At 40.1% G+C, this 7041-nt stretch overlaps 1 pseudogene; it reads right to left on the bottom strand.

The window, feature by feature from the left end:
* Nucleotides 1-2057: 2057 nt before the first annotated feature.
* On the bottom strand, nucleotides 2058-2842 carry LOC140522783 (calcium-binding and coiled-coil domain-containing protein 2 pseudogene; annotated as a pseudogene).
* Nucleotides 2843-7041: the final 4199 nt, after the last annotated feature.

The raw sequence follows: 7041 nt of genomic DNA, 5'->3' as shown, positions 1-7041 counted from the left end.
GCCTTTCTCCTGAACACCTGGTAACGCCTGAAACCTATTTCCTGTCAACCTCAACTGACTTAAAAAAAGCAATCAGTGAACAGAGCACCTACCCTGGAGTCAGGAAGACAGAGTTTAAATCTGGCCTCAGATATTTGATACTGGATGTGTGACCATGAGCAAGTCACTGAACTTCAATTGTCTCCAAAAAAACAGTCCCTGAATCAGGGGAAGACCTTTGACATTTCCAAGACAAGAATCCAAATGAGAAAAAGAAAAGAACACTCTGACCAATAAAATTTTATATGTGGAAGAATTTCCCTAACACTGAGACTTAATTACTTATAAATCCTTTCCTCTCAATTAGCCTACTGTGACTACTTTAACATGAAGCATTATCTGCTTTATAAGTACAGGATTTTTCAAACCCAGTGTTCATTCTGTAATCTAACCTAGTTTCCTTACTGAGTCTGTTTAACTGGTGACTTAGGGGAGTATCTTCCCCAAGCATGTCAAGACTTTCCCTGGTGGAATTGGTGGATGAGAACAATTTGTTCCAATGGTCATGAAGGCAGCTGAAGCAGGCGATATGGAGTGCTTAGAGCTTGGTTAGAGACTGGAGACGCTAAGATCATCCACTGCATCCTGAGCCATCACTAGTTGTCCTGATTCTGTCCTGCCACTGGATTGTGATGACTCTGGAGGAGTGAGTGAGGCTGATGACTTTGTGCAACTCTGCCTCACTTAAATCCAATTTATGCATGAATCGAAAGACATCACCCATAATATTATACTATTATACCTCAAAGTCCTGTGGCAACAGGCAAGTGATGAAGCAGCAGGTGCAAATACACTGGGAGTTTTGGTCACAAACCTGAACACAGGCAGCCCAGGCCATAGGGTCATTTCTCACTGGAAGCAGCAGTGGAACTCCACAGCCCCCTGGGTATCTGAGCATCCTTTTAAGGATCACACTGCTCACCTCCTGGTGTAAGGAAAGGGGTTAGAAAAGGTGCCCTAAATATTGTCTGCTTATCCAACCCTTACCTGATTACCATGGCACAAGGGGAATCCCACTCTGGGGTCAAAACACAAACAATGTATAACATGTACAAAAACATCTTCAAAGATGATTCCACTCACTATTGGCTCCTTATTGTCTTTAGGATCAAATACAAAATCCTTTGTTTGGCTCTTAAAGCCGTTCATAAACTGTCTGCTTCATACCTTTCCAGTCTTCTTATACCTTAAGGACTGAAAGTACTGTTTGACATGTAACACTCCATTCCCCAACACCCAGTATTTACAGAGGTTGACCTCCACGCCTAGACCACATTCTTTTCTTACTTCCCTAACATCTTTCAAGTCTCAGCTAAAGTCGTATCTTCTACAAGAAGCCCTTCCAAGTCCTCCTTCATGTCAGTACATTCCCTCTGAGGTTATCTTCAATTTTTTTCTGTAAAGCTCTTGTTTAAACTGAGCATGTTGTTTCCTCCCTTGCACCCTGAGCTCAAGAGCAGGGAATGTTTTTTGCCTTTCTATATATTCCCCCAGATTAGCAGAGTGCCTGGCTCACAGGATGCTCTCAACTATTTTTTTAAATGTGAAAACATAACTTGTGATTTCACAGTCTTGATCAAAACCACCTCCATTTATTCAGCCTCTCCTGTGGAAATCCTGCTGTTATCTCTAAGCTTTCCTCTGCCATGACCATCTCCTAGGTGCTGCTAAATGCATCTCTAGGGCATCTCTCATGTTTGCTCTTTGTTTCTATTCTTAATTTTCTACTACAGGAGAGGCCTTTATTAATGCACCCTGAGACTAATGTAGTACCCTCTAATATGAACTTCTCAACCTATTGAAGATAATATTACAGGTAGTCTTGGCCCTGGAGTGTCCTGCTAGGTGCTTTTCCTAATGAATTCTTATTATTTCCTCTTTTTATTTTATTTTTAAACAGGTCTCCTAGTTTTATCATTCAGTGTTTTCCAGACTTGTTTTTGACATCCCATTTCTCACATCTCATTTCCATTTCCCCCATATCCACTATTTTTTTACTAGACGAATTTTGTTTTTCTTTAGCAATCAAGAAAGAACAGAATTGTAAGCATCCAATATTCTTGCTTATGTAGAACTGAAATCTGTACCTGAAACTGATCAAGGTGATCAAGGCTGATCTTGAGCTTGGTGCTCATTTTCTGAGGATACGTTCTGGTTCTACACTTTAAGCTGAACTGGTTCTGTCTCCCAACAGCCTTTCTGTTCTTTTAGACCTTCATTCTCTTCATTCAGTTCACTAATCCTCTGCTCATCGGTGATGTCTGTCAGAGACTCTAGTCTCCCCTGCAGTTGCTGTATCCTTTGGAATTCACCCTGCATGTCTTTCTGCTTCTGGAGACTAACACAGGTGTCTCTCAGCTCCTGGTTCTGTTGGTGCAGTTCCTGGTTGAGCTGCTCAGTCCCTTCTCCTCCTCTCCCTGAGAGGTGACCACGAAAATGTCCTCCTCACTTTCTGGATGGAACTGGAAAGGGACACTGACCCCCCAAAACAAAACAACACCATTGTACCTGGATAGGTAGGAAGCTTTAAACTATACATGTTGCTGCTAAGACAATTTGCTGTGGAGGTTGGCAGGCAAAGCAGACCCCATAAAGATGCCCTATTCTTTGGTTGTCTTCTATCCTCCCCTAAAGAGGCCAACAGTCTTTCTGGTGGAGAATGAAATGCTGGGTGAGGATGTAATAGCATGTGATATCTCCTCTAGGGACGAAAGATTTCTCCAAGTAGTTGAAGATGATTCCAGAAATGGCAGTGATCCAGCAGGATGACTGACACTGGGGGCTTCTTGCCTATCTCTCCCATGGTGGAGGAGTCTTGCAACAGCCACAAGCAATGTTGTTGCAACAGCAACCATGATTGCGGGTGAAATGGGAAGGGGAGGCAGGGACCATCACAGGGTGAACTACTTTGCACCCACTCCATCCCCAAATCTACTATTACTAATGGGGGAATCAGCATATATCCAGTCATCCATGTCTGAAATTTTAATGTCATCTTCACTCTCCCTATATATCCAGTCACGTACTGTGTACATATGTATGCATGCGCACGCTTCTGTGTGTGTGTGAGTGTGTGTGTGTGTGTGTGTGAAGACAACACCTCTTGCATATGACCCCTTCTGATTCAGATCTCTATCACTTTATGATTATTGCAAAAGTTTCCAAATTGTCTCCCCACACCAATCCATCTTTCACAGGTTAGGGACCCCCACATATATTCAATAAGCTCCAGTGCTTCCCTATTACTTCTCTGTTCAAAACATACAATTATGTGTTGGTTATTTAAGATTTTCTAACTACAAATGCTGTTTCCTTTATTTTAAAAGAAAACATATTGATCTTTTATTTTTACATTACCTTCATATATGAATACATCCCTCCCCTCCCCTAAACTTTTATACAATTAATTAAAGGAGAAAAAAACATAACCAAAAGCAGGCAATACAGCAACTGTGTCTGATGGTGTATGTATCATTTCATAGCCATAATCCTCTGTTTCTGCAGTGGAGAGATGTCCATTTCCTCAGCTTTTTTAAGGGGCCCAAGTTTGGTCATTAATATATGGCTTTCAGTTTTGATGATATATTCTTTCCATTTTTATTGTTGTAATAATTGTATATAATGTTTTCCTGGTTTTATTTCATTTTATAATAGTTAATGTCTCCAAAGTCTTTTTTGAATTGTTTCACTTCATTAAATTTACATAACACGATATGGTTTCTCCATTAAGGAGTCAACGAGCGCTCACCTTGTTTCTATTTCTACGGTGCCATAAAAAGTGCTGCCATCAATATTTCACCTATATGTGTGTATGACATTTTTGTTGTTGTGAATGTGATAAAAGTATTTATCTAAGACTGAAAGTTAACGTTACTTGCAAAGGAATAACACAAGACACTTTCACAATAAATGACAGGGCAAAGTCAGGGGGGCTTCATTTCCCCTCTATTTTGGGCAGCGTGCTACCCAGTGTGAAACTGCTTTACAGTAGAAAGATCACTGGCTCTGAAATCAGAGAGCATTAGTTCGAATCTAACCTCTGACCTTTACTACCTTGTGACGTTGGGCTCTGACCTGGGCCCTCTTCTCTTCTTCCTCTGCATTACTTAGCTTGAGGTTCTCTTCAGCTCCCACACATTAAACTATCATCTCAAAACAGATGACGTTCCTATCTCTTTGTCCAACCCTAACCTCTTTCATGACCTCCATTCTCCCATCTCTAATTGCCTATTGGACATACCTAAAATGGATGTACTCCAGATATCTTACACTCAACATGTCAAAAACTGAGCTTATTACTTTTTTCCACCTCCAACTCCATCCCTACCCTCACTTCTCTATGGTTGTGGAAAGTACCACCTTCCTGTCATATCCTTATCAGTCTTGACTCCACACTTCCATCTCCTATACCCAGCTGTTTGTCAAGTCCTATCATTTCTGCCTTGTTAACATCATCTCATATGTGCCTTCCTGTCTCTTCTCTCCTCTAATACTGGTCAAAGCCCCCATTGCTTCACACCAGAACTATTACAATAGCCTGCTGGGAGGTCTCCCTGCCTCAAAGTCTCCCCACTCTGAGCCATCCTCTACTCAGATGTCACATTGCTCTTTGTGAAGTGCAGGGATTTCCTAAAGACTCGTGATGGAAAATGCTGTCCACATCCAGAGAAAGAACTGATGGCGGCTGAATGGAGATCAAAGCACATGATTTTTACTTGCTTTGTTCTTTTCATGTTTTTGAATGACAAGAAGTTCTATTCCTTCAAAATATGACCAAGGTGCAAATGTTTTACATGACTGACATGTATGTCCTATATCAGATTTCTTGCTGCTTGGGGAGGAAGGAGAGGAGGAAGAAAAATTTGTAACTCTAAATCTCATTAAAAATGAATGTTGAAAATTATCTTTATATGTAATCAGAATAAAATAAAATACTATTTTAAAAATAAAGTGCTGGTATGACCATGTCATTTTTCTATTTCACAAATTTCAGTAACCCTCTATTATGAACAGGAACAAAAAATAAAATCCTGTTGGACTTTTAGAATGTGAACTTCTTCAAGGCAAGAACCATTTTCTGCCTTTCTTTGTATCCCCAACACTTGGCAGAGTACCTGGCACACAGAAGGCATTTAACTAATGCTTACTCATTTGATTTGACTAATCTTATGGAACTTCATTTTCTGCACCTACAAAAAGAAGGGTTTAGACTACAGAGTTTCTTCCAACTCCTGATCTATAATAGATAATCAAAGGGCACTGATTGCTAGAAAATGTATCAAAGGAAACAATAAAGTTCTTAAATCGACGGTCTATTGGTGTCTCACCAAAGAACATGGCAGAGGGACGATTCCCTTGGAAATATTTAGAGCACTTAGAGACTAAAGAGAACTTCCTTGGGATTCACATGCTCCTAATGATCATTTAGTTCCTTGCTTCCCTGTGTGATTTCTTTCTTTCTCCTACATTACAACATATCCCTAAATTCCTAAGATCTTTGTTTCTGAAAATGATGATTTCAAACATAAGATTCATATCAACCCAAATAAGGGAGTTGGCAGCCTAGATGCTAGGAATAATAACAAATGTCTGCATCCTTCCAAATGTTCATTAATGGATATAAAAAATTAAAACATTCCAATGGATTAGAATCTACGGGAACCTGGAAACTGAAATATTGCTCATAAATGACATTGTTTCTGTACAAAAAAGAAAAGTAGATGAGCAATCTTGGGTGTCTCATCCCTCACCAGCCATTGAGGAAGTTGCTATTCTCCTCACATCTCCCCAGTTCCCATTTACTGCTCTGACACTGACAGGCTTCTGCACTCTTCAAAGAGGGAGAAGAGCCCAACTTAGATGCAGGGCAGAGGAGGCCCAGCATCCTCATTTCCACCCACACTGACACTTCTGCTACTGGTCAAGAACAGTCTCCCATAAACTTCATTAGGTAAAGGTAAGTTCTGGGCAGCCCCATCCCTTGCATGGAAATGAGCTAACCACAAAATCCACTCGTTTAAAAACATTTTCTGCTAAACATTATGGCCAAATGGTATGATGATTTTTAACAATTAATTTCCTTCTCCTTACCCCAAATTCCTTCTACTCACCCCAGCACTAATTCTGGGGAACCTTAGATGAGATTCCATTATTGTTACTGGTAAAAAGCTAACAATCTTCTAGCAAAGGTCCAGGAAAGAGCTGGTTTCAAAGGAGATTTCACAACAGTGATGAATGGGAGAATTGTTCACTAAACAAGAGTTTGAGGAAACCAGAGGAGAAAACAGTTTTGATTACCTTAAACTGAGAAGCCTTGGCATGACAAGATTAACAGCTAAAAGAACTGTTGATGGGGAAAAATATCTTTGCATCAAATGTCTCTGATAAATGTCTATTATCCAAGACATGTAGGGAATGAGTATTAATATAAAAGGACAAGAGCTTTCACCACTAGATAAGTGGTCAAGGGAATGAAGAGTTCTCAAATTTGCTCCAAATCACTGACAATGAGAGAAGTGGAAATTAAAACAGCTCTGAACTTTTACCTTTTCTCCAGCAAACATCTCAAGGTGATAACTCATGAAAATGGTCACCGTGGAAAGGACTACACAAGGACAGGCAACTTCATGTCCTACCTGTGGAGTTATGCACTGGTACAACAATTGTGGAAAACAGTCTGGAATCATGCTCAAGTGTCAAAATCTCTATGCCCTTTGATGCTAAGAACCCACAGCTTAGCATATATGCCAATGATGCAAAAGATGGAGGAAAAAATCTCAGACATGCATATACATCAAAATAGTCATTGAAACACTCTTTGGTAGCAAAGAAGTAGAAACAACAGAGAGGCACATCACCTGAGAAAGGGCTAAGCAAATTGTGGCACAGGAATGTAATGGAATTGTGTTGTAACAGAAGAAACAACAAAAATGAAACATGGGAAGACTTATGTGAACTGATACAGAATAGTGTGAGCAGAATCAGGAAAGAAATACACTCAGG

This window comes from Notamacropus eugenii, chromosome 2 (genome assembly GCF_028372415.1).
Source record: "Notamacropus eugenii isolate mMacEug1 chromosome 2, mMacEug1.pri_v2, whole genome shotgun sequence".
NCBI lineage: Eukaryota > Metazoa > Chordata > Mammalia > Diprotodontia > Macropodidae > Notamacropus > Notamacropus eugenii.
The sequence above is the reverse complement of the archived record's forward strand: the minus strand, read 5'-3'. Positions and strand labels throughout refer to the sequence as shown.